The sequence below is a fragment of the Chroicocephalus ridibundus genome, chromosome 9 (genome assembly GCF_963924245.1).
Source record: "Chroicocephalus ridibundus chromosome 9, bChrRid1.1, whole genome shotgun sequence".
NCBI classification, from domain to species: domain Eukaryota; kingdom Metazoa; phylum Chordata; class Aves; order Charadriiformes; family Laridae; genus Chroicocephalus; species Chroicocephalus ridibundus.
In genome coordinates this window covers 3,157,273-3,184,266 of record NC_086292.1, presented here as the reverse complement: position 1 = coordinate 3,184,266, position 26,994 = coordinate 3,157,273, and the positions used below count along the sequence as shown (strand labels likewise).

Here is a 26,994-nt window from a genome sequence, read left to right as displayed (position 1 = left end):
ACTGGCTCATTGTCTGAAACTCTATCCCAGCGAAAAATGCGGCTGTGAATATAATTAACCATCTGTCTAGCGAGCGGCGGCGAATTGGGTTCGTGTGGTTTTTTATTCCGGTCTCTCCCCATTCCCGCACCGCCGAGCGCCCGTGCCACGGCGGCGGCGATGGTGGCAATGTGTTTTGCTTACTAAGTGTAAGATGTGCCCTGCGTGGGTGATGCTGAACCGGGGAGAGAGGGGGGGACACACCACGAAGTCCTCCTCTCCGGAATGGACCGCGCTGGGGGCGAGCCGTAGGGTTTCTGATAGATGAACCCAAACAAGGCGTAAACGGGACCGGCGATGAAAGCAAAGGTTGGGCCATTTCTCTCGGCGGTGCTTCCCGCTCGGATGGGTGCGTATGTGGGGAATGGGTGGATGGGTGTCGTCGGTGGGAGTGGGGCCAGCCAAGGCCTGGGTGAGCCTCTTGCAGGAAAACAAAACGGCTGTGCGGTTCGGAAATCTTCCCCGAGGTTTTCCCCCCGAAACCTCTGTGCAACCATCAACATCCTGGTACTCAGCCGTGCCTTCTCGGCGCTGGAGGTACCTGCTGTTATCGCCGGAGCGGCGTGGTAATGCGGTAACCGCGGTGCCCACAGCAAAGAGTCTGCCGGAAAGTGAATCCTCTCTCTGCCTGTACACATGCTCCTGCTTGGTGGGTTTTATTTTGGTTTAGGTGAGGGAAGAATACAGAAACTTAAAAAAAAATAAAAAATAACGGCAGCGCTCAGGCAGGTAGGATGCAATTTAAAGTCACTTCAGCTAATACCCCATGCAAGACTACGTTTGTTAAGGTATGTGAACTGTGCATAAGGCAGCAGTCTTTAGTGAATCACTTTTTTAAAAACAAATACTTGACAAAAGAACCAGACCTGCGAAATGGATAACAATTATGTAAGCCCATAGTAGGTTTTGATGTATGTCAAGTCTGTTAAATAAATCAACCTGTTCAGTGAATAAATCTGCTATGCACCAATGCTTTATTTATTTTTTTTTTTAAGGGAATAAACCTGCCTGTGTATTTAAGATGTTTCTACTGAGCATGTGAATCTTACGGCCAAGCCCTGTAGCTGCCAGTGACACAAGACAAATCCGGGGGGAGGGTGAGGTGCAGGAGCGTGGGGAGGGAGGGGGCACGCTAAGTAATAAGATGGGTATTAAAAATACACAAAGATGTGCATAAGGATTCCTAGCGATAAAATTCTCACTGATCCATGTCTTGATGGAGTATTTGCTTTGCAGTGGCAATGGCCCATACAAAGCTACATTGATTTAGCTTTCTCTGTTCACGATGGCAGTTCTGGTGAATAATTATTTTCCCAAAAGCCCTAACTAAGGGAAGAAAGAGAGTCCCTGCTTGGCCTACACAGTAGTACAGTATCTTTGAAAGCGCGTATCCGGCTGCAAATAAAGAGAGCCAGTTCAAGTGTTACTACACTCAGCAGAAATAAAAGGGATGCAGAAACGGGGAGCAACCGGCCGGGTTCCCTGTCCGTGTGCCTTGTCCCCCTTTCCTTCTCCGCACCTCACCTGGTGCTTTGCTTTGGGGGGTGCAGAGGGGGGATTTTTGTGGTTTTGTTTTTCCCTTTTTTTTGCGGTTGCCTTGTGGAGGCGAGGCTCTGGCAGCCCACGGAAACGTTGAGTTTTGAATGGTGAGGAGACTCTTTCAGATTAAAAAAAAAAAAATAAAAGATTATGGTAGGTGGATTTTAGCTTCCATGGCTGGTACAGGGACAGGGACTACATTTGTGTGGGGCAGTGCTTTGATGGTGTCCTCCTCTTTTGAGGTGGTGATGCCTTGTGGATGTTTTGGTGATCGGTCACATGCATATCTTTCGTGTCTTTGGAAAGAAACGTATGAAAAGACTTAAATTTGTTTGCAGGCCCAGGAAAGACACAGGTGAGGCTTGAGGAGAAAGCATTCCCAAACAAAGGGGTCCGACTCAGGTTGGCATCTTGGGTGCAGGACGCAACCATCGGTACAAGGTGCAGCAGCACTTCCCAGAAAATAAGGCTTTTCCATTGTAGACAGAGAAATAACAAACCAACCGTGCCAATTTCCCCAAGCACAACAGCGAACCATCCCCTTAAAGTTTATGCCCTGTTGCAAACAAAAAGCAATGATAGGAAATGATCTTTTCCTTGGGCAGGATCCAGGGAGGAGAGCCATGGGTACCGCAGACCTTGCCCTAGTCCTCGCACGGGGGCTGTGTGGAGGCTGCTGTAGTTGGGTTTGTGTTTGGCCCTGGGAGAGGCGGGTAGTTTGACTGTTAAACACAGCAAAATTGCTACTGCTTCTCAGTAATGATGATTTTCGGTCTGTGAGGGAGTTTAAAAAAAATATTTTGAGAATTGGGAGTGAAATAATTTTTATATAATCCACCTGTTACGTTCAAAGTCCTGTATTTTCACCTGGGAGAGGATCGCACTTTTTTATTTTTATGCTAGATCTTTGTGTACTTTTAGCCCCGCTTGAGTTGGCTTTATAATCATTACCTATGTATACAGTCAGGTGCTTGACGAGCCTGATTTTGTGGAAGCTGCCAGCAGTGAGTAAATGAGCCATGTGGCATAAAACTGAGCGAACCATGTTTTGTTGGTGCCTTGCTCTCCCCTCCTTCCTCTGAGTTGGTCGTAGGCACCCGTGGTGTCACCTGTGCCGGGGTCCGGGATGTCCTAGTGCAGGGACCTGGCTGATCCATTACCTTTAACGTGGTGCAAGAGGTGTGGTGGGATCTCAGCCCTTTGATTTTAGGGCTCCTGGGTGCCATTACAAGAAAACATTAAATAATTACCATGTGTTATGTAGAAAGCGATGAAGTTACAGGTGCTAAAGATGATAAACTGGTTTAAGCATCCAGGCGTTGGGCGTGGGTTTTTCCTGAAGGATGCAGGAATTAAGCATAAGCCATCCCGCTGTCAGTGCCAAAGTGTTGGTACCATCGGTTCCCTGCCTGTGGACATGATGAAAAATTGGGAGTATGTGGTAAAGCTGAGCCAGGGTGAAGTTTGCGGGAGGAGCTGTCAGTTCCCGCAAATCAGTGTTGAACCTGTCTGTGTGCCTTATCCTCCGCAAAGTCGTCTTATGAACAGCAAGAGAAGGTGGCTTTAGTTCGGTAGCGCTTTGGAGGGCGAGGTGGTAGTACTGGGTAGATTTTGTTTGCAGTTCAGGGGAGTAGCATGTAATCTGTGTAATACTGCTTTTGTGTGCCTCTATTGCAAATTGATGTCTGGGGAATGACATGTAGCAAAGGCGCTAGACCAGCAGGTCTCTGATATTTTTGTAGCAATGTCTTTTTATTCAAAGCAGGTGTCATGGAGATCTTTCATCCCAGGATTTCTTTCATCCCTGGCGTTTGTTAGCTTGTGTTAAAACTTTAAATCTCGAGAATTTGTTGTGTACAGAAGGTGTTCTCATATTGCTTTCGAATGGGCTGAGCCGGATGATTATGCAGTCTCCAAACAGTGATACGTATGAGCTGGATCTGTGTCTGCATTGCACCGTCAGCCCTGCGAATAATAGAGGGATGTAACCCAGTGCCCTCCAGTCACAGGAATGGTCCCTGCTGGCTGTGTCGGGGACGCTGCGGGGACGCCTGGGAGCGGGCAGCCATGGGGGGTGTTTTTCCCAGGCAAAGTTTTCTTCTGACCCTTAAGTATTCAGGAGATGATTTATGCCCAGCGATGTGAGCTAGTAGTTGCAGTCTTGTTTGGTTTTGACAAAGGTCTGGAAATGCTTTTTACTATAAGATGCCCTATTTGCTTAATTTATCCAAGCTCTTGTCTCGATGGTCTCCCATGATAGAGAATTCTGCTGGCTAATTGTTTCCTTTCACTGATCCTGTGTTTCTTTTTTTTTGGTGTATTTTGTTTTGTTTGTGCTTTATCTTCAGAATATTGGTGAATGTGTCACTATAAGTTTCTGATCGATCTTCTTGTGTAGATTTACTGCTGTTACCCCTTGGGAGGGTAGGACCATGGGAGGGTAGGACCATGCTATGCTAGACCACAGGGGATTGGCATTGCTTCTGCTTGGACCCCAGTTGATTCATTTACCAAATCAGTTTTAACACCTTTCTGAGTTGTCATTATCATTACTGTGACCATGTTCTCTGCAAATAGCTGTTGTTCTCCCTAGGCATGAGACCAAGAGCATCTCTGTCTTAAGAGTCTGAGAGAGCTTGAGGTCGGACTGCTGGATGTCACCTTGCAAGGCGCTGCGATGCCAGTCTTCAGCGTGTCGTTGAAACTGTCAGGAACAGCAGAGGTCGTATGCTTGGCCTGGACACTGGTTGGGGTTTTTTTTTGCCAATTTATCGGTTTTCTCACCTTGTTTATGTAGAGCCTCTGTATGCAGAATGGCTCCTCATGTGTGGGTTGCCGATTCATGTCGTGAAGGTCATCCTTACTGCTTTGTGGTGTTCACTGCTGTTGTCTGAAGCTATTACACGCTTCTCCACTGAGACAGTTTGAGAGGGGAGTGTCAGGATTTCTAAAATAAAACAAAACAGTTGAGGCAATTTCTACCTGCCCTCTCCCTTGGGGTAAGAAGATTCTCATGTACTAAAACCCAAGCATTGTCACTGTAGTTTTCCTGGTGTGCAGAAATGGGTGAGAAGGTGTCTGATGCTGTGAGACTGTTGCGTTTTTGAAGGCATTCAGACTCTCAGATGGAGGTTATCAGAAAAATCATCTCTTGTGAAACTTGCAGGACATGGCTAGACTTTCAGGAGTGCCAGGAGGTGGCTTGGTGGACTGTAGGGTACCACTCGGTGTGGAGCATTCGGTGAGAAATTGTTTCATTGCCTATGTGACACCTAGGCTCTTTGGAGGCCAGCACGTAAACTTCCAGCCCTTTCTTAGTCAGGTGTCTGCCATGCTTGGGAGTTGCCTTTGGAGTTGCATACTTAGAAATAAAAAAATCAAATTCCTTTCGTTGCTCTTGGAAAGTTTTAGATTGAGAGTTACAAGGCAGAAGAACCGAATGTAGAAAAGACAAGCTCTGTGCATAGATTTTGTTTCCTGTACAGTGTCCCAGTGAATGACTTGAGTCTTTGATGGAGAAGAGACGCTGAAGCCTTATGAAGGGCCTGTTTATTGGCATTAATTATTTTTTATTAGTTACAGCATCCGTAGTCCGTTGGCAGTAGAAGAGCCCAAAGTAAGAATATTAAATCTTCAGAAGTTTTTCAAAGCTTGCATTTTTCATAAGAAGCTTGTGAAGCTTCAAATCTAAAGCTTCCAAAGCCTTTTTTTTATTCTTCAGAAGTGCCACTGAAGCTCTTTTTTTAATTTTTAGTATTTTAGCTGAAACTATAAGTTTTATACATCAAAAAAAAATGGTTCTTTCACATCCATTGCATTGGCCCCAGTTTTCAGGTCTCTCGCTGGGTCAGCTAGATCCTCTGCAAGCATCGACTGTACTCTATAGACCAGGTGTGTGTACCCTTTGCTACCAATTTACTGTCATTTTTCTCCTCTGATTAGGATTTTACTCTGTGGCTGGTAGCAGGCTGAAGCACATGCCGACATGAAAGGTGCGTTTGTTTGCAACCGGCCAGTTAGGACAATACTTGACCTTCACAGTTGTTGAATAACTTCAGAGAAATACTTAACTGCTTCACGGAAACATGGGTTGTGGGTGGGAGTTTAAAAAGTACAAAGTGAATATGATGTCTGTTTGGCCAGCTAGCAGCACTCGTTCCCTGTAAGGTCATGTTTTAATACTCTGAATATTAATTTAAGGTTCATGCCGGTATTCCGATGGCAATACAGATGGATGCTTGGTCTTATTTCATATTGCTTCAATTAGAGCAATTAGTACTCTTGGCCCTCTCTGAACCTTGAGGGTAAAAATGAAAATCGCTTTTTTTCAGGGTGGTCGCCGTTCTCATTTATGTGAAGAAAAAATGTTGGGGAGTGGGATTGTTTTAGCTACAAAAAGTTGTGATGTGGTTTGTTGTTGTCTTTTTTTTTTTTTTAAATGTTCTACTTACAGTACATGAACAGGTTGACTTCATCAATAGCTGTGCCTTTAACGTGGAAGGATGGGTAGAATTTTCGGGAAGCTCAGAAAGGAAAGTCTGCTGCTGACCACAATTTTTCAGCTCATATTAAAGCAAACAAGCAAACCCCTATCTTCTTGACACCGCTGGCTCTGTAGGGAGCAACACGCAATAATTTCCCATGGTTTGTTTATGTCTGTATCTAAGGAAATCCACTATATCGAAATCACCTGTCCATGTAGTGACTTGTCTTAGGTTCTTTGTGTGTGTGATATATTAATTTTGAAGTACATTGAGCATACATTGCCAACTTGTGCAGAAATACAGCAGATGATGATACAAGCAGCATGGCTAATGTATAATACTGGAATTTAGGACCATTACTAGCCCACGGTGCCTACGAGTTTATCTGAAGCAGAGGAGCCACGTGGTGTTAACCCAGCCAGGCATGGCAAATGCGGAGAAACCCGTCAGCTGAAACCTTCCACAGAAAAAATAATTTGTCCTAACCCAGTAACCTTCACTTACTTAATTGTCTTATTTGTCTGGTTAGCTTTTCATTTGATGGAGAGTTTGTACTGCGGTAAAAACAGTTTTGTTTATTGTGGCTGTTTCTTTCTTTAATTTGTGCTAATTCCTTGCCTGTTTCTTTCTGGGTTTGAACCGGGCCTGTCTCGTCTCAGCTGTTACAAGTGCCAGCCTTTGTGCACGTGAACGGGAGTCTAGGCAATCCACTGTATTTCTAAGAAGACTCAGGTTTGAAAGGGTGAATTTTTTGATTGGCTTGATCGCTCCATCTCAGAATTTATTGCTGTATTAGGCAACGCAAAGTTGTGTTTCGGGATTTACCCTCAGGTTATAGTTTATGTCTGTATACAATGTTGAGCTAAGAGCCACGTGCTACTTACGGTTCCTCCTTCTTCTGTAGAGGGTTGTTTGAGACCTGGTGCTTAATGATCAACAGGGTGTAGTGCTGATTTTACCCCTCTGAAGCATTTCTGGGTTTAGAGGAAAGATGCGGGTACTGGTTATGATGCAGAGCTGAATGTAGGGTTAGTTTGTGACTGATGTGTTGGCTGTTATGCGGTTACCGGTATATGGAATTACTGATTCTGATTCACATGTTAAGCAAACCCTCCTATCCTGGTTCCCCTCTCAGTTGTTTTTTCCTCTTTTCCTCCCTTGTTTATGACGTTTACCTCTATATGCACAATCTGCCTGCACGTGTGCTGGATTCCCTCATTGCTAATACTAGGATGAGGTTAAGACTTCCTAAAGGTTAGTTCAGGATGAATTCTGAAGCATCTTGGATTAACTTTTCAACTACTGGAGGTGGTCTGGAGGGGAAGGTCTGCAACACGAGCGGCTTCAGGCTGTGAGCAAAAACCCCAAGTGCAGGCTCTATCTTGGGACGTTCAACCCCAACCTTCTCAATGCCAATGGAAAAGCCAAGAGTAGGAATGGAGGAGGATGGCCCCTAGGAGGGGTTAGGGTTGGTTGACCACCTAGGTGATGCTGGAGCGACATAGTAAGTGTGATGTTTCAGTGTCAGTGGTGGGGAGAAGAAGAAAATGCTGCTTAAATTGTGCTTTGAAGTTGTTTGCCCAGCGTGGTATGGAAAAGTCTTCATCTGCATTGTGATCAATACATTTGTGCCCAGTGGAGTCCAGACGTCGTATCAGAAATGCTTAATGATGAAATCTGAAAGCATAGGGGTTATTTTCCCCGTTACAGCCTGTAATAAACATAAAATACATAAAATCTGCAGCTGACAATGTAATCTATGAGTTCTCACCCTGCATTCTGTGGGCTGATGTTGAAACAAAAGGGGGTGTAAGGGTATAGAGTATTATATTCTGCTATTCAGTTCGGCCTGGCCATTTGATGAAGGGGACATTTTAAATCACACCTCAATTTGCAAGTGTCAGTAAATGAAGAGTCAAGGTCAAAACTTGATGTGTTTAGTTAGTATTTTCGGGTTTTTGTTAATACCTTCAGAACCTCCCACCATGTGTTCGCGGGTAAAGCAATACCGTGTGGTGGTACCTCCTAAATGTGATCTCTGTGGCTGTTTGAATTGTTTTTTTCTGGGGCAATACAGGCTGCTTAAATAACACGAGGGTAGTGGAGGGGTTGGAATGATCACTGGAGTGAGGGTGCTCCTCATAGTCCTTTGCTATCGAATGCTTTCTCCACACACTGCTCTGTCTTTCCTTGAACAACTTCTGCGCATTGCATGGTAATGGAAGTCAAAACAATTTGTTTGATGTTATTTATTCAAATCTGGAAGGGATGGTTGTGCAAAGACCAAAGAAAAATGGTTTTAGTCTGACAAATGCCAAGGGTTTTTGTTTTTGTTTTTAAAGCCCAAACAAACCCTTTGGGATCCTTGGCTGGGTATATAATAGCATGAAATACACCATTTCTTTCATTCTGCTCCCTAAAAATCTAATTCTTTATGCATTTAAAGTGGGAGTTGAGGCAAAAGCAGAGTTTAGCTCTGTTGACCTATATTTATGAAAAGAGAAGGCTTGCTAACTGTTGCAAGAAAATATATGGTGCTGTTTCTATACTCTGATGAAATGTATACAGGTACTAAAAACACTTTTGGGATTCTTCATCTTCTTACTGAATGGTTAAGCCCTTTCCAGCCAGATTCAATCTGCTTGTGCCGTTCATAGCGTGTGTATTCAGGCTTCCCATTAGTCGTCATGAAACATCAATGAAGAGGGGCAGCAGAACAGGGAGTTTAGAAATAAGCAAGGAAGAGAGGTAGTACTGAAAACCTCCCTGATCTCAAGGTTTAAAGGTGAACTTTTTTTCCCTGCCCTTTTTTTTTTTTTTTTTTTTTTAAATTCAGCCCTCTCTTTATGAAGTGCAGTTTAATGGTTATCATGCTGCTTATTGCGTAACTGTGGCACAGATGTTATTTTTTGTAATGTTGCCTGACATATTTAAAAGCAAAAGGGAAGAAGGGAATTTATACTCTTCGGAGATGAATATGTGGAGCCCATTAGTCTTAAAAAAGTGTGAAGAGCTTGTTAGAGCCGAAGCTGGCACATCTCTGAAAGGCTGATCTGTGGAGTGGAGCTCTTCAGATAAAGAGTGAGCGTTGTATTTTCTGGAGTTTGTTGTATGTGTTACCAGATAGCCTAAAATCAGAACGCGGTGGAGTACTTGCATGCTTAATGCCTAGGCACGTGCTTAAATATTTTGTGGAACTGAGACCAAATCCAAACGTATATTTAGTAAAATAAAGTGCTATCCGAAGTTAAGTTTTGCAGGATAATCATCAATGGTGCTTAGAGTTGAGGGATGTGAAGATGAAATACATCACTCAGCAGTACTACTCAGGTAGTACTGAATGTTTAAGTGTTTATGTTACTGCAGCTGAAAACAAAACCTTTAAAATTGCTTTCTTATGAAGGTTTGACTGAGGAAATACAGTTAGAAATACACTGGGTTTCAGTGGAAGGAAAAGATTACATTCAGGCCTACCGTTTCCTGGTGGAATAGGCATGGGAACATAAAGTTGTCTCCTTTTGGCATTTCTAACAACATTAGAAGTTTTGAAATAAGTAGAGATGAAAATGGTAAATGCTATATTTGTATTTATTTATGTATAATAACAACAAAATGCTTGGATGTTTCAGATCAGCACAGGGTGCCTTGATTCAGAAAGTATTTGTTTTATAAACACTGGATAAAGCTTCACAACCCACCTCTCCCGGCTGTATAGAGGAGCTTCCAGCTCACAGAGAAATTCATGACCTGCTAGAAATGCAGTCATGAAATAAACCCAGCAATCTTGACTTGCCAGCCCTCATTTGTACATGTGTGCATGGTAATAGGATAATTGTTTGTGATAAATTGATAAGGGCGAAAGAGGAGGGAAAAGGGGGAAGTGGCACCTACTGTCATTGAGCGCCTGTTTGAACTCTTGGGTTAAAGATAATAAAATGATTCATTTAAAAGAACTTGCAAAAAGAAGGGGTGAACAGTTAGAAAAACAAACAGAAGGAAACCTGAGAGTGTTTGTTACTTGTTTCTGCCTAGGGCAACATATTTTGGTTTGATTTTTGTTTTGTTTTTGTTCTCCCCTTTGCCCTTCCCCCCTGCTGGGTTACCTACTACAGGAAATAATGAATTGGGCAAATAAATCCTGAATTATAGTTGTAGAAGGCAGGAGCTGCTGTATGAGTGTGGGATTATGTGCAGGCTCAGGTGGAAATTTTATGGCCGTCCTTGTGCCTGGCCTTTTCTTGGGCTGTGACTTGGTGCCTCAGCTCCCGCAGCCGGGATTTTGTGGCCTTTTGTCCTTACAGCCATGTGGGCGCGGGCTGTCGATGGTACCATGGTGGATGGGAGAGAGAGGGGGCATCTCGCCCGCCTGCTGCACTCCATCCGAGGCACGGCTTCCTTGGCTGGCAGAGCAGAGCTCTGCCAGGGTCTGGAAATATTCTCCCGTGACACCCATGCGATGTTTAGTGTGTGGCGCTCTGAAAACTTCCTCTTCTGGCTAAAAAAGAAATGGATGAAAAATATTAGTCTAAAATAGAAGGTTTGTGCTGATGCAAGCTGTGTTTACTTTTGAAAATTCAGTTTATTAAACTCAAGGCTGCAGAACTCCAGGGATCAGTGATGCTGTCTGAACATCACCTTACGCACCGCACAAGCAATTTTTCAAAATTACTTTTTTAATTAAAAGTTGTATCGGTTTAATGCGAGTTAAAGGAAGGTTCACAGGCTTAGTGTTGTCTCAAACATGCCACAGACTTGGCAAAAACCTTTTTCTGCCTTTTTAAGTTTATCCAAAATAGTGAATATGCATGCAAAGAGAGGGGGATCTCCTCCTGGGCTTTACGTCTGAGGGATTGCCGGGTAAAGGTATTTATTGATTATCAGTCGAGCTCCACTTCCGTTACCCTCGGAAGGAGCTGCACAGAAGCTGAATCGGAGTATGAACATAAGGAAAACAAGGAGGACTTGAGGTACAGCGGAGGAAAGTCAATACAGAGCTTATTTAAATGTCAGCTGCCTGGAAGAGCTCTGCTCAAAAGCTGTAAGGAGAGATTAGGTCTAAGACATAATGCATGAGTGTGTAAGGAAGGGAGGGAAGATTGCTGAGCAAGTCAGGTGCTGTGGGGAATGCGTGCGAGAGGAATAGATTAAGGAGGAGGAAGGAAGAAGAAACTGCTGACTGAAAATTACATCTGACAATTAGTTTTGAGCAACTAATTGGAGAAGCACGTGGCTTTTGGACATGGGAAGGCTGTGATTGTAGTTGGTGGGCGATCTAATCCATTTTAACAGCGTTATTCATCAGCACAGTTGACAGGGGCAAGCAACACTCATTACAAATCTGTTTACTACATCTATATATTGTATTTATTTTCTGAATATATGTGCAGAGTAGAGTGTCTCTGTAAGGATAGGACTTCTGGAGTTTGAATCACATTGGCCAAATAAAACCAATAGGCCAGAGTTGTAATTCTGTGGCATTTGTCAACATTAAGTGGATTTACATTTGGAGAGAGCTTGAGCCAAATTATCACTGTTTTGTAGATGAATAGCCTTATTCTGAATTTCACGGCCATTTTTATTTTGGAAATCTAGTCACTAATTATGTGTTGTAACGTGAAGTAGTTGTATTACAGTTATGCCTGAAATAAAATTAGGTTGAGCACTCTTGTACAAGAAACATTATTAGAGTCAGCCTCCACAACTTAAACCCACAGCAAGTTAGGCGTGGGCTTTGTTGGTGGGGTGAGGAAAATGTTGAGAGCGTTTCAGTTGCGGTGAGGTCTCTGGTGGAAGGCCGGTGCCCTTCTGGTCCGTTTGGTCCGTGGCTGAGGAGCGCTCCTCGTTCAGGAGGCGATGCTGAGCTCCAGTGTGGCAGTACGTTTGAGTGATGCTTTCTGCTGTTGCTGGGGGGCTGGGAGTCTGTCTCGTGGTGGGGAGCGATGACCTATTCTGAGTTTTTCTATCCCCCTTGGTCTCATAAGATCAGTGTGGTACACTGGGTCACGATGTCTTCAGTGTTTAAGCAGGACTGGGACAAGAAAGATGGGGTGCACCCCCATGTGCTCTAGCCCACTGCAACCTGTCCAAGATTTTCCTTTTTTTGTCAGCCCCTTGCCTGATTTTGAATGGTCAATACCTTTATCTTCAGGGAAGTGAGCGCATTGTGCATACGAGAGCTAAAAGACCTAATGAGTCTTCAACATCAAGACTGCAGCGGTGGCATTGCTTCCTTGGCACGATGAAACTTTCTAGTCTTAATCCACTCCGTTGAAAAAACTGTGTCTTGGAACAAATGCTTGCTCAGGACAGGAGGACCGTGAACACTGGAACAAGGGACAGCTACAAGACAAACACTGGTTTGGATGTGAAGGGTGTTTCTTTGCATTTGCTGTCTAGCATAAACATGTAATAACATGTATGCTGGTATTTGTGTTCCCATCAGTCATGGGTTATGGTCCTGTTGTGCCACGCTGACTGCAAATGCTTATTTATTAAAAAACATCACAGCCGTTGCACATGATTCTCTCCTGCAGAGAGGATGAGAGAACAAACAACATATGATGAGCATTGTTTGCATTGTTTAATGATCTTCTGAGCAGAACAACTCATTTACACTAGAAGAAACTGTATTGTCTAGAAGGGAAGTTGACCAAGCAGGCTGAGCTGGGCGGGCAGGTATTTAACAAGTAGATGGGGTCATGGGGTCTGAACCTGTGCTCTGAAGCAGTGGGCTTAGTTTACTGTCCCCCTTTCCTGCATTAGCTTTTATTTTCCAAAATGTGTTACGACAATAGAACAGTTGAGAAGGGATGTAGGTTTACCTGTAAAATGCACAGGAGGTATCACTTAGTGGTCTGGGCACATGCGACAACAAACTGAGTTCCAGCCCTAGCACCAACGTTGACCTCTCTTGGCCATAGGGCAGTGCCATCATTTTTTTGTCCTGCTTACCCCACTTGTTTAATGGGATTATTAATATAGGTGTACTTGCTTCCCAGGAGTGTTGTGAAAATTAGCTGACGTTTGAAAAGTGTGTTGAAGAAGTCTCTTAGTGCTGATAATTATTACAACTACTGCTTTAAAAACACTTTTCTGTTTCTTTTAGCAGAAATATTTCCTCGTCTGCTGGAGTTTACTCCTCACTTTCTTTTTGTGTGTTGCTTGTTTGCATATCCTGAGGCTCTTTCAGTATACATACTTTTTTTTGTAAAACATTATATTTTATCCTGTATTTGAGATTCAGATTTTCAGTATGTATGTTATTACACAAAATGGGAATAGGAGGCAAAAAGCCTTACGCTGGTGAAACTTCATGGTTGCTGCTTTCCCGGCTGAGCGATGTCTGCGGGTCGTGTATGCATTGACACATATTTGCAATGATACTCCATTGCGTCTATTTAAAGAAGGTGTTTAGACCGGGAGGGATCCTTACAGCTCTTACAATGTTAGCTGTGTCTTTAGAGAAGGCTGAGAAGCAGACAGGCTAACGGGAGTTATAGGGGGATGGACCTGGAGATGTGAGATGAGACCCTGAGAGAGAAATAGGGCCTTTATCTCCAGTGCTGAGACAAGTAGGGGACCACAGGCATGTTCTTTAAGGACGAATAGCTCCAATGCAAGTGTGGTCGAAGCCTTTTGGACCAGCCAACTGTTAGACTCTCTGGAGTGAAACAGACCCCACATGTCTCAAATTCCATACTCTTAAGTGCTGAAAAAATAAGGCAACCTTTCGAAGTTTGGCCTGCAAAACTTTCTTGCCTTTTATATGACATAGAGGAGCTATCACGCTTAATATAAAGGTTCATGATATTCTTTTGAAGATTTCTATTCCAGTAAAAGGTGGAGAGATCTTTCTGTAGATTACTGTTGGCCAGGACTGATTTCTTGTCAAAAAATGACCTCTTTTAGCAGTTTCTTCAAAAAGCGTCTGGGGAGCCAGTTGAACCTAAACCGAGAGGGGGTAGAGTTAAGAAGAACATGTTCTGTGGTGTTTAAACTAGACATTTCCTGGAGGGGATCCTTCTGAGCGTTGACCTAGGTTGACTGTAGGTGGTACTGAAATCCTTGGATGTGACTGGAAGTTGGATTGAAGATGAAGGGAGAGAACAAGGTGACAAATATTGGGAGGAGTGAAGAATTTACCCTTGCAGGGCAAGAAAACACCGTACCTTCTCCCTTGCAACACTCACCTAAAGTGCCCATGTTACTTTCCCCTCATGGATTTCTTCCGTTCTCCTTTACTTGTCTTTCTCTTCAGTATCAAAATCTGCATCCCCTGAAGGGGATCTTGCTTCTGGTATCTGAGTTCACACAGAGAATGAGATGAAACAAGGCAAACTTGGTTCTAATAGCTCCCTTCTAATTCTGCTGCATAATGGAGATGAGCAGTACTTACATAACAATATCCTGGGATGTTAATAGATTTAATAACCCAGAAAGGTGGGAAGAGGTTCTGAATTACCTATAAAATGGCATCTAACTAATGAAGTTTACAGGAAGCTCATCTTCTTGAAGAAGATTCAGGTGGTAGGCGCAAGACTTCTGCATATGCTCAGAAGAGAAAACAAAATGAAGCTGCCTGTCCTAAACGGAATACATCTCCCATTAAAAACAAGTTTATGCCAGTTGGATTATGCCAGTTTTCTCTGGGCTTCTAGTTAAACTCTTGTAAAAATGTAAACAACGCAGACTTCTTTAGAGTTCATTTTTTCCAAGTGTAGATATGTACCAGTCTTGGGGATTATAACTCTGTATGTGCCCAATGAAAACAATCAGTTCATTAATGCTGTTTTGTTAGACCTTGCCCCCCTCTTGCCATGGTGATAAGGGACCTTAATTAGATCCCAGAACAAATGCTAGAGAGCTTGACAAAAAGGAGAAACATGGGGAGGGGGTGGAGAAATACTGAGATGTTGTTAGCAGATATATGCAGAGAGCTGTATCCTGCAGAGGAGAGACTGTGTTTCATTGAAAACATTGGTTTTCTTTCCCGAGAATAGAGCATGTGCTGGTAGGCTGTAAGCATCTGCGGATGGTATGTGGAATTGGCATTGGCAGCTTTATGTATGTCAGATCATGCTCCTAGGTGTGGGCACCTGTCCATCTGCCGAGGAGACCGAACGAGGAAAGCGCTGCCGACGGAGTGGTAGTCACGAATTAAAAATGTATTCTTAAATCTTACTCTGGATGCTGGTGATGTTCCCTGAAGGGAAGTGGCCAGATCATTGGGTTGATTCGTATGTTCATATGTTAAGAAAAAAAATGGCTGTGTGGGGAGAGGTGGAAAGGGAGGAGAAGGATAAGAATTCAGAGGATTTTCATGAACATCGTAGCAGGGAGTGCATAAATGAAAGGGGGGGAATTATGAAGCTGAACAATGAAAAGGAAATAATATTAGCTTAAAAAAGGAAGAGAGAGTTTTCTCTAAGGAGCAAATCTCCATGTGGATTCAAAAAAGCAAGCATGCAGAAACACAGGCATTAAAAACTATAACTTTGCGTTTTTAGTAAGAAATGTTAGGTTCTCATGTTTGTTTTCTGATTATTGGGTGCTCAGGTTACACCTTCAAAACTTCCTGCACCATCGTTCGAAGTAGAATATTAACTTCAGGTTAGAATCTCAGCTTTTTATTAACTGCATTTCCAGTTTGAAATTGGAGCACTATGGCTATTAGCTCTCATACCTTTGTCTCTGGTCTTAAATCTACGTGCTGCCTGTGTAGTTGTACTTCATAATTATTCCTCACTTAAATTGCCTTTCAGTAAACTAAAATGAGATTATCTCCTCGAGTTTCTCATAGGAAGTGCGTTTTCCAGGTCGTAAGACAGTTGTTCTCTGAGCAACCGATTTATTAAATTTACTTTTTTTTTTTAAAGTAATTTTTTTTTATTTTCATGTCAGACTTTCTGTATCGCAGCATACACATCTTGCTGCACAGGTGAAGATGTTTCAAGCAAAATTTGTTGCATTACAAGGTGACAGATAAAAGGCAACACTGTTGTCAAGGAGTATCTGGCAGTTTAAAGTCTGGAATTGGATATCTGTCTATCCAAATATTTTAGAAACTTTTAAGTAAGAACGAGGTGTAATTCCTCTATTTTTAAAAAATATGCCACTGGAAAGCGTGCATCAAAACTGCCAACATGCTTGTAAATATATCAAAAAGCAAATCCAGATGCCTGTGGACCAATGTATCATTTAAATGTATTACAGTCGGCACTAAAGTAATATAGTGTGAGAGGCAGCTATAATCTGTGAGTGAATGCAAAAATGTCCATCGGCTTCAATATGTGAGAGCAGCCTTCGTATAGTCTTTAGGTGTACTGGACTGAATGCATTTTGATGAAGCAATAGCAGCAAGACTCTGTCTTACCCATGGTCCAAAGAAAGCATTCAACTGGCTTAGGTAATGTTGTTTAGCAGGAGGTCTTGGATTTACACTCACTAGCGGAAAAAAAGAATATTTTCTATATTGGTAAATATTTTTTTAATATAAATTTTTATTTGCTGAGCCCAGAATAAGTTGTGTGGAATGAAAAGATTTCAGTTTTGGTAGTTTGGGCAGATTCCTTCTGTTGGTTGGTTGGTTTTGGACAGGGCTTCGGTTACGAAGAACAAAAAAGCTCAAGGTATCCTGGTGTTTGTGTGCCTTGCTACGGCTGTAGCAGCGGTGCAATAGGTTCATTTTAGCAAAGGTAACTTTGTTTTTCCTGGAATGCGTGCAGGAAAGAGAAACTATTTGAAGTTCTCTAGGTGTGTGACTTCTCTTATTCTTTCATTGTTTCTATGTGTTTCCAATACCCCTATTCAGGATTTTCATTCAGGGTTAACAAAATCTCCTATACAGTTCTTGCTGTCCTTTCAAACCCTGGATTTAATTATTTTTTAATTTACCTAGAGAACATGTTGGCCTTAGATATCGAGGAGCATCTAATATTAGTTTCTGTTTTGCAAGAACAGAAAACAGGCTTCTTACTGGAATTGAACGGCTTGCTGAAGGCACCTTTGACTGAATGAGTTAAGCTGATGAAACCTCTCTCTAATCCTTACTCTGGTTTCCACCTACCTCAATTAATAATTATGGAGATGAGCTCTTACTGGTGAGTTTCCTGAAACTGTGTGTGTAAACAGTGTGTATTATGGAAACAATAAAGACCTCATTTGCAGGTCTGACTGCAAAGCTGGGAGAGCCCCTCTGGAGCCAGTTCGCTTCTGCAGTCCCCTCTTACCTCCAGCAGTGCTCCACGAGGTAGGTTGCTCTTTGGTTTCTTCTGCGTAAAAATACCAGATTTGCAGGGTAACAATATGAGACATTAAGGAGACACAGTGATTATTTTTCTAGCTCAGAGCAAATGTCAGTTATCTTTTCTTAGTTGGCTTTGTGTACAAGTTTCATGGTAGGTAAGTATTTTGATGAAGGGTGGCTCCTCCTCCACTCCCTTCTGGTTGTGATGAACAGTGCAATTTAATTACAGGGGTGCACTGTTATCTGTCGCACAAGAATGGGCTGTATTTGGGTAACCACTGTCACACTGGTGCAGCCACATCCGCATTAAGTGTAGGTAACTGCAAAAGCAGCGTGGTAATGGTGTAACTGCACCAGTAGAGGATGCCTGTGGAAAAAGTCCTTGGTGGCCTGGCATCTGCTTTTATAGTTTCTTCTGAGCTGATTATTGAAGCCTTACATTAAAAAATGAAACCCTAATTAAGGATTAAGTGGGTTAAACAGTGTATTTGCAGCGAGTCTATTCAAGGTCTTGATTCGACAACTCAGGTGCATTCTCTCGAGAGAGTCTCGAAACGTATCTGAAGTTGTCCAGGAACATGACTGTAAGGGAAGGAATCAAGGGCATATGGAAATGATACACAGCTCATTTAATACCGGATCAGCAATTCTAATCAAGAGTTCGAAGTCTCTCGACAGATGTGTGTGTCTGACCCAGACCGTTGGGGTTTGGGAGCACGTGCTGGGTTTCTGGGCGAGAGCACAGCCCTTGGACGCCAAGGCCTGCCGTGAGGCTGCAGGTAGTGTTTGTGTCGGGCTGGGAGGGATGACTGCTCACCTTCTGCAGCTCTACTGCTATTCCTTTCTTTTTTCCATCCCTCCTGGGCAGGAAGGTAGTCCAGCAAAAAATTTCTGGATGATACGCTGCGCCTGAAGGGAGAGCTGGAGATGCAGGGTATGTCACGCTGCCATCACCAGCAAACTCTGGGGTGCTCTTTGGCGATGGCATCTCTCGGGTACCACGGTAGAGGTGTAGGCATCTGGCAAGTCAAGTGCTGCGTTGAAGGAGAAGCGAAGGTAGCGGTTGTGATTATCAAAGGCTCACTGCACAGCTTGGTAAACACAGGTCCAGCTCAAACGTTTGTCCCATTACCGGAAGAGCGTGGGTTTCTGTTCAGGGTTGGATGATCACGCTGGCCTGTAATGGTCCTGGCAGGGAGGCTTGGGCACTGCCTGTCTGTTTGATTTGTCTGCCTGGCTTCCCCTGCCTTGTGTCCTCTGCGTTCCTGGCACAGAGGCTGTGTCTCAAACTGCAGATGGTGATAGGGAGCAGGGACGCATGAGGTGCTGGAAGTGACCACGCGCTGGCAGCCACCCGGGCTGAGGAGCCGGGCGAAGTCCTTCACACAGACCTCTTGCAGGACTGTTCTACTGTTCACAATACCCTTCTACAGAATACGGTAGCCTGTAACGTTGGCATACCATAAAATTCATTATGGTCTGGCTCTTTCATTATACAACTACCCAGAGTTTGTCGTTGGTTTAGGCAAATAACGCAGTCAAACCAGTAAGTGTGCACAAATGTTCAAGAAATTAAATTAGCAAGCCAAAAGTGATGCTGTGGAAGAGGGGAGGAGGGAATAAAAAGATAAGGCTTTGTAAAAAACTTGATTGTAAGCAATCTGTAAGCAGATGTTTGGACCATAAGTTTTTCTTTGTGTTCTCTGGAAAGTTTCTAGTTTGCTCTTGCTTCTCAGTTAATGACAAAATAACAATACAACTTCCAAGTCTGTTATGAACAAACTCCTGTGCGCTTTGCTTCATCGAAATTCTTTTTGCAATATGTAGAAATTTAACACAGAAACATCAGATTGTCTGTGTAATTGGGTACAAGTGCTAAATGCTCTTGCTACCTGTCAGTTTTAGCCAGCTTTTCTGCAAACGCAATGGCTGTGGCCCTGTTACGTTCTAGTGATGTTCTTTAACAAATCTTTTAATCCTTTTTTCACAGACGGTAAAACTGAGAGAAGGAAGTTAATGGCTCAGTTGTGTAAAGGTGCTGTAGGTGCTCAGCTCGCGAGGGTGGATGTCAGTGAGGGTGGTGAGAATCAGGCTGCAGAGGTTAGTTAATCTAGCAAAAAAAGCTTGTGTGCTCATATGGAACCATGCAATTCAACCAGGTTCCCTCTACAGCTGCTCAGAGATAACCTGTTCCTTGGAATAGGACCTGGAGGATGTTCATCCATGAATTAGTGTTGCAGTGATTTTGTTTATTGTACTTTTCATGATCTGGGAAAACCCGAAGCAGTGGTGGCTGCAGGAGCCACTGCAAACTGGTTTCTCTGGTCCATTTAAAATTGCATGTACACTTGCAACTTCCTTAAAATTTTCTGCGGTTGCATGCCAACTTCTGAGCTCCACTGATCAGTGCAGCCGATGTTCACTGGGGGCTCCTGGCAGCTTTGTAGCTCTCCCATCCGCGATTGTGCTCAATGGGAGTAGGTGACATGGCCAACCTGTTCTACACCGGCGTGTCCGTGGAGAGCACCAAGGAGAGCCGGTGCTTGAGCCGAGGATTGCAGGAGTGCCTCAGAGTAAATGAGGTGGTCGTTAATCAAGGCTGGGCTTTCCTCTACTTGATGAAAGATAATTAGGACTTGCCAAAAAATATGCATTTTAAATGGCCTAGTTAAAATGTTTAACAGGTTAATTTAGCTGTAACTAAGGCCTAAAGCTTTAATTATTCTTGTCAAAGTGGGAGAAGACCTTTCTGGTGTGTAGTGGTCAGTGGTATTTTTGGGAAACGCGTAGTTGCATTGCAGCGCGCCCCATGAGTCAGTGGAACGAATAAGAACGAGAGTCCCGCTTTTGCCAGCTTGGATGCAACAGAGATCGACCTTATCCCCCAATTCACTGGGTAAATTTGACTCAAGCCTTTCCCTTCTTCCTAAACTCCCCATTATGGTTTTAAGTACATGTATTCAGTATTCTTGATGTCTGTCCTAAAGCTGCATAGCATTTCTGTAAAATATAAAATACCTTGTGACACTTGCCATTTCTTTCTACGTGTATGACCTCTGGAACAACTCCAAAGCTCAGGAAAAGAATGAGATTTTCAGTAATGGCTACAGGCATTAAAGGCACAAATACCATTGAGTATCAGTGGGATTTATGCTCCTAAGTTGCTGTAAGTGCTTTTGAAAGTCACATCCAAAATGTATCATTAAGAACAAGATATGTTGCTAATGTTTTTTAAAGCAGATGTGTGGTATAAGTGAACAATAAAATGTAAGGTGCTTTATAATGTTATTCTTGTGGAAGAATTGTTAAATACCTAATTATTACAAACAGCTGAATTTTGGAGAGCTTTCTTGTCAGGATTGCAGTTTTGTATGTTGATATTCATCCAGCTCTAGAGAGAAACCAAGGGACTGAGATTTCAGGGCAGAACTCCTTTACTCCGTTGTTAATCAAGAAGAAATTTCTATATATTCCTACTGAGACAAGAAAATATCCCCAGTTTCCAAGAAATGTTCTAGTACACTGATTGTTAAATGTAAATGAGACCCTGTCATTAAAATCCATAGATTCGCAGTGCTAAATGACAAATTGCATTTACCACATTGCTTAATACACCGTTCTTTTATTTTAATATCTTGAAGGTTTGTTACTGCTCGGCGGAGTCTGTGAAGTTTTCTGGTGGTTTCGGCGTGTGGCTTTCTCGTGTCTCCAGTGGAAGTTCATTTTCCACTGTCCCCTGGATCTCCTGAAGGCAGGAGATGGGCTGTTACTCTGCGAACAGATTCCTCCTGCTTTTCTTTTCACTGTACCCAAACTATCTTTTCTTGATGTGCCACATGTTCTAAAAATGCACCCTTTTGCCCTCCTTCCTTATCGGTACCCGATTGCATTTCAGCATGGTATACCTATTAATTAGATTTTAATTTCTGAAGTCTCTTCCTGAAGAGGTGGTTATTCCTTTGGGAATCGTCTCTGGTGTTTTGCCTGTGCCGAGCTGATAGCCCATCGAATCGCTGCGTATTTATGGGGCTGGGCGCTCCTATTAGCAATTGGAGTTACGTATTTAAATATACTTCACATAAGTAATTATGTTTTATGGCCTGCAGCCAAATTGACTAATTCTGCTTCCTCAAGGCTCCAGAAAAACATACATATTTAGAACTTGGCTAAAACTTTCCTTTAGCTACTCAGTGACGTTTCCTTAAGGTCAGGCTGTTCTAAGTGGGCAAATAAAGGTATTTCAACACATGAAAATTTTGAACCAAGTTTTCCCATCTGTCTCCTCCTTTTCTTGAGCCTGTCTTTGGTGGCAGCCGTACCCCATTCCAGCCGAGGGGGCTTGTTTTGTGTGGACGTGCTGGTTGGGCTCCTTTCGTGCTCCAATGCAAAAGACCTGTCATAAATACACTGCTTGGGTCTCTGCTTTTTAAAAAAATCATCATACAGAGCAAAAGAGCAGGCCGGCTGGTCGCAATGTCACTGCAGAAAGGAAATAGGGACCAACTCTGGGCTCGGTCGCTGTGCTGAAATGGGTGAATCAAAATGAAGTGGCTGGATTTACAAAAGACTTCATTTGTAGTTGCTGTATTTGTTTGTAGTAGAGACCATTACAGGCAGGCAATTGACAAAAATAAGGAAATGCTGGGAAGAAATTTTTCCTAGTGCTGAGCTTTGTGTGGCATTGTTGTTGTGCTTTGCAAATTCTGTGGCCCCTCGAAACATTTCGTTATTGGCCGCTGCAGGGTGGGGAAGGCAGAAAGCCCTTGCTTTGTCCAGCTGAACTGGCTGTGGCCTGGCGTTTCTGTCCGGCGTGTGTAACTGGAATTCCATTTCTGAGCCCCAGCATCCCACCTGACAGCTCGCCCGTCCTCATGCCATCGTGCTAACTGCTCGGCGTTCCCTGGGTTTTAGCGCACAGAATTCAGGTGTGGAGATCTCCCTTTTCACAGGTGGGCTTAACACATATGCCAGCTTGGAGGGGGAATTCTTTATTTATTTGTTTTTGCTAGCCTAAGTTAGGTTTAAAATGTGGAGCCATTAAACGATAAAAGCAACACACATGCCTGTAGAGGTCAATTTAACTGGTACAGCAGCACAAAAATACACAAAGGACCTATGTAACAAAACCTAATCGGCTTTAGCTTGAGGGTTACCAGAACCCACATCTTTCAGATTGCTGCTATCAGTTACATTTCTACAGTTCAGCACTATTTATTTGTTGCAATCGAGGCGCAATATTTGTACCTATTAGCCTTTGAGTTTCTTTTTTAGCTCTCTCCCTATATAGCAAGATGCAGCATTATTATTAAACTGTTCTCCGGGCTAAACATTGTGAATGTTATTCATGTCTGTGTTTATTAGTAAAGAAGGGGTTGCTTGTCTGGTTTGCTTGACTTGCATCAAGGATAACTTTATAAGAGAGAGAGCTTTCAATAAGTATTTGAAATTGCATAATGAAAAGGTTCTGGAAATAATTATAAAAATCAGACTGAAATCACTTTGGGAATTGTTGAGGGTTTTATTTTTTTACATTTAAATTGGCAATGAAGTGTAATGAAGACAGTCAGAAATAACCCCTGACGCCCACGCAGGGTATATATAGAGATTGTATTTACTCTGCTGTGCAAGCATCTACTGCAAGATGGCACATTAAAATGTGAACAAAACAGCACATCCACGCTCCTGGATGCCGCAGTGCTGTTACAATCTGATAAACAGTTCGAGTGTGGAGTGCATGCTGTGTGCATGTATTATCTCTCTCTTACGTTCCGCGTTCTGGCATTTAGCGTCCACTATCTTTGTCTCCGTGAAATGCTGCAGCCGCCCAGGACTGCGGTTCGGCGCGGGGGGGATATTCCCGGGCTGCCCTCCTCCTTCCGCTCCCAGGGCAATTTTCCAAGCCTTAGCCAAAACCAGCTGGTTTGCTCGCGAACTGCTCTAACTTGCTAACTTTTCCATGTTTTGCGCTTGATGTTGCTGTGAGTGTGAGCACACATGAGTAGTGCATAGGCGATAGTTCAAAGGAAGCCTTTTGTCACCTTGATTTGCAGCTGGGGATGCTGATGTTTCGGCTGCGATGGGTATTTGGCAGGGCACGGTATCTAAAATTAACGGAGCTCTTGTAGGGCATTGGTTCGCTCTTCAACAACAATATCCCCGTGGCACATTTTATTTTCTTTTAGGTTTAAGCTTTTTCTTTCCCACTATAAAATTGTTTCCAGTCCTTGTAGATATTTATATGACCTTCAACATGTAATCTCTTAATTCATTTTGTACTGGATCTGCAGCATATTGAGATGTGAGCTTTAGAGATTCATCTCAGAGGATATACTAACTCTAAAAATCAAATGCGTCAAATTTGGGAAGAAAAACCCACTTGTAAGTAACCCCAGCCCCCCCCCCCCAATCTCTTTCACCTCAAAAAATGTCATATTGCCTATATTTGTATGTGATAATTTAGCATGAAAAGCACTTTGAGCACCCTGGAATGAACGTTTTGACATTCAAGTGGATGTTTGCTTTCACATTTTCCATATTTCTGTATACCTCTGCGAGAAACGCGTCGCAGAATTTTTGTATCTGAAGTTATCAAAAAATGTTTTAAATGCTGATAATTAATTCTCAGCTAATGATTTCAGCGCGGGTTACTATGGCTGAGAAGTACAGGTAGAGGTTGAATTTGGAGCTGGAGTTTATTGTGTTCCTGTTCTTCCCTCTCCCCCTCCCCGTTACTTTCTGAATGTCGGGGAAGAACTGGTAGAAGGATTTGGGGGTTGGTTGGGTTGGTTGGATTTGGGTTGGTTTTGGGTGCTATGGTGGCCTTGGGTTTTGGGTGGGTTTTTCTTGGGTTTGGGTTTTGGTTTTTTTTTGACAATGAAAGAATGTGCTTTTTGATCAGCAAAAAATGCACCATTTTTCTACTGTGCTTGTGGCTTTTAGGATGCAGTCCTGTGGCCTCCCATTTCGCGTGATCTCGCTCTAATTAAAAGGAGTGTTCCTTAAAAATGTAGGTATGGTAAAGTGGAAGAAAAAAAAAAGCGTGGCTAGTTGCTGGCAGCAGCTACTGTTTGCAAAGGGATGTCATCACCTTCAAAATTTGTTGTTTGTAAGAACGCTTTTTTACCTCCCGGTGTTGCGAGTAGCATTTAAAATAAGCAATACTGAGAAAAGATCATCAGAGTTCTTGTATTTTTCCAGGCTACTTTTGTGAAGATATCAGTACAAGTACATTCAAAGAGTTTTTCCTATCGTATAGATTTTTCACATGGCAGCAGTAGAGAACAACGGTTTCATATTGGGGGAAAAAGTATTACTTGTAAATTCTTAGGGGGAAACTGGGACAGGCAAGGAATGTAAAATAATGTCTAAGTCCTGTAAATTGTAATAGATTTAAAAAGGCATTTTGCCTTTTATTTTATAAACTTGTCCAGTAATTGTCATGCAATATAAACAATGAAATTAAATGCTTATATTCTCTATGTGGTTTTCATCAATAATCAATTCTTGATGTGGAAACCCTGGAAGAGATAAGTTCACAATGGCTTAAATGTACACTGCGATGCTGTGATGTGGTATTTACTAATTCTAGTTTGTGCTTTTGTTCTCTTTTTTTGCTCCGGGATATTTTTGTCTGCCTTTATTAGGGCAGTAGTGACATTAGTGCAATAGTGAGTTTTCCCTTGAGAAAAATGCAGTGGACAAGGAGTAACGTTAAGCCTACCCCATACCTAGAAACTTACGTTGTAGCTGTAAAATAAGTAACTTTATGGTGACAGCCACGTTCCAGAGTGGTGCAGGGGCTCTGTCCCCTCGCCGTGCTGTAGTAACGCCTGGGTAGAGTAACGAGCTTGCCAGGGTTAGCTCGCTAAGGAAGTCCAAGGGATGGCCAGGCAGCGGATCTGTAGGAAGTGGAGGTTTGCAACAACAGAGATTTCTAGATTTACCTTGATTTATGATGTACATCTGCCTTGCTTTCGTTGGCATCTAATCTGGTGTTGGTTACAGCACACTGGGCACCACTTGGGGAGGGGGCAGCAAACCAGAATAAACCACCTCCAGTGGTATCTCTAGGTCCAGTCTTGCATCCTCGGAGAGGACTGCAGTCTTCCACATGGGCTGAAGTGTTGTGACTTCCCGTTTCCAGTTGTTCCTCAAAGCCTTTACAGCTCTATTGCCCTGTGCCACCATGAGATGGGGAAATGGAGACATGGAGATTCTGGAGCGTGTCCAGAGAAGGGCAATGGAGCTGGTGAGGGGTCTGGAGCACAAGTCTTGTGAGGAGCGGCTGAGGGGGCGGGGGTTGTTCAGCCTGGAGAAAGGAGGCTGAGGGGAGACCTTCTCGCTCTCTACAGCTCCCTGAAAGGAGGGGGTAGCCAGGTGGGGGTTCACAGAATCACAGAATGGTAGGGTTGGAAGGGACCTCTGGAGATCATCTAGTCCAACTGCCTGCCAGAGCAGGGTCACCCAGAGCAGGTCGCACAGGAATGCGTCCAGGTGGGTTTTGAAAGTCTCCAGAGAAGGAGACTCCACCACCTCTCTGGGCAGCCTGTGCCAGTGCAGGGTCGGTCTCTTCTACCAAGTAACAGGCGATAGGACAAGAGAAAACGGCCTCAAGTTGCGCCAGGGGAGGTTTAGATTGGAGATTGGGAAAAACTTCTTCACCAAAAAGGTTGCGAAACATTGGAACAGGCTGCCCAGGGAAGCGGTTATGTCACCATCCCTGGAGGTATTTAAAAGATGGGTAGACGTGGTGCTGAGGGATGTGGTTTAGTGATGATTTTTGTCAGTGTTAGGTTGATGATCTGAAAGTTCCCTTCCATCCCGGGCAATTCTATGGTTCTGTGACACCAAGGACGATGCAGCTCTGGCGGCGGGGTGCTGGGGTGGGTGGCAAAGGCTGGGGAAGAGCCCTGAGTCCCCCCACCCAACCCAGCTCTCCTCCCCACCTCTGCCTTCCCTCCTGATGGAGCTCCAGTAAAGCTGGGGCAGGTGCCTGGAGGCTGCTGTGACAGGGTAAGCTTTGCTGGATTTACACCAGTTTTGTCCGTTGGAACTCCATTGCTTTAGAGAAAACGGGGAAATTCGGTAGCCAAGGTGGATTTCCATCCCCAGCTCCCCTCTGTGTTGTTGCAAGCGTTTGCAGAACATATGGTATGTAAGAATCACCCGTTTCTCCGTGAGATCCCAGCAAATTCTCAGCATATCAGGGTGAGATACTTTTAGAGCATCTCTTAACTCTTTACTCGCTGAATTTCCATCCTGGAGCATTGCAGGAAAACATATGGTTCACCCCCCACCCGGTGTTGTGGTTGTTTTTTTTATGTTGCAGTTATTTTTTTCTGTTTTGTTTTGTGTGTGTGGTTGGGGGTTTTTGTTTGGATTTTTTTTGTTGTGGGTTTGTTGTTTTTTTGTTTTTTTTTTTCCAGAGCAAGACAGAGGGAAAATACTCGATACCACCTCTAATTATTGGTCGTGTGGCCTTTTGGGAATGACGTTATTTTATCTTTGCTAAGTTTTTGCCCGCATTTTGAATGACAAGCCTCTCAAATGATGAATTAAGTGCAGGCCAGACTCTGACCTTTCTGTGCGCATTGGAGGAGGAGTTTTTTACCCCATCGCTTGTGCTATCTGTCAGATTTTGAGCAGTATTTTAGTCACTCACCTCTACCTTCCCCCTACCCCTCAAAA

The 26,994-nt window shown here is 43.4% G+C and overlaps 1 protein-coding gene across 6 annotated transcripts in view; it reads left to right on the top strand.

The window, feature by feature from the left end:
• Positions 1 to 26,994, top strand: part of NEXMIF (neurite extension and migration factor) — a 170,708-nt gene that overhangs the window by 687 nt on the left and 143,027 nt on the right. Inside the window, exon 1 of one of the 6 annotated variants that reach the window (XM_063346980.1) lies at positions 71 to 388. The exons of the other annotated variants lie outside the window; for them this stretch is intronic. The gene's annotated coding sequence lies outside the window, so the exon portion shown is untranslated. Of the gene's footprint in view, positions 1 to 70; positions 389 to 26,994 lie in introns of those variants that run through there. 6 annotated transcript variants of the gene reach the window in all.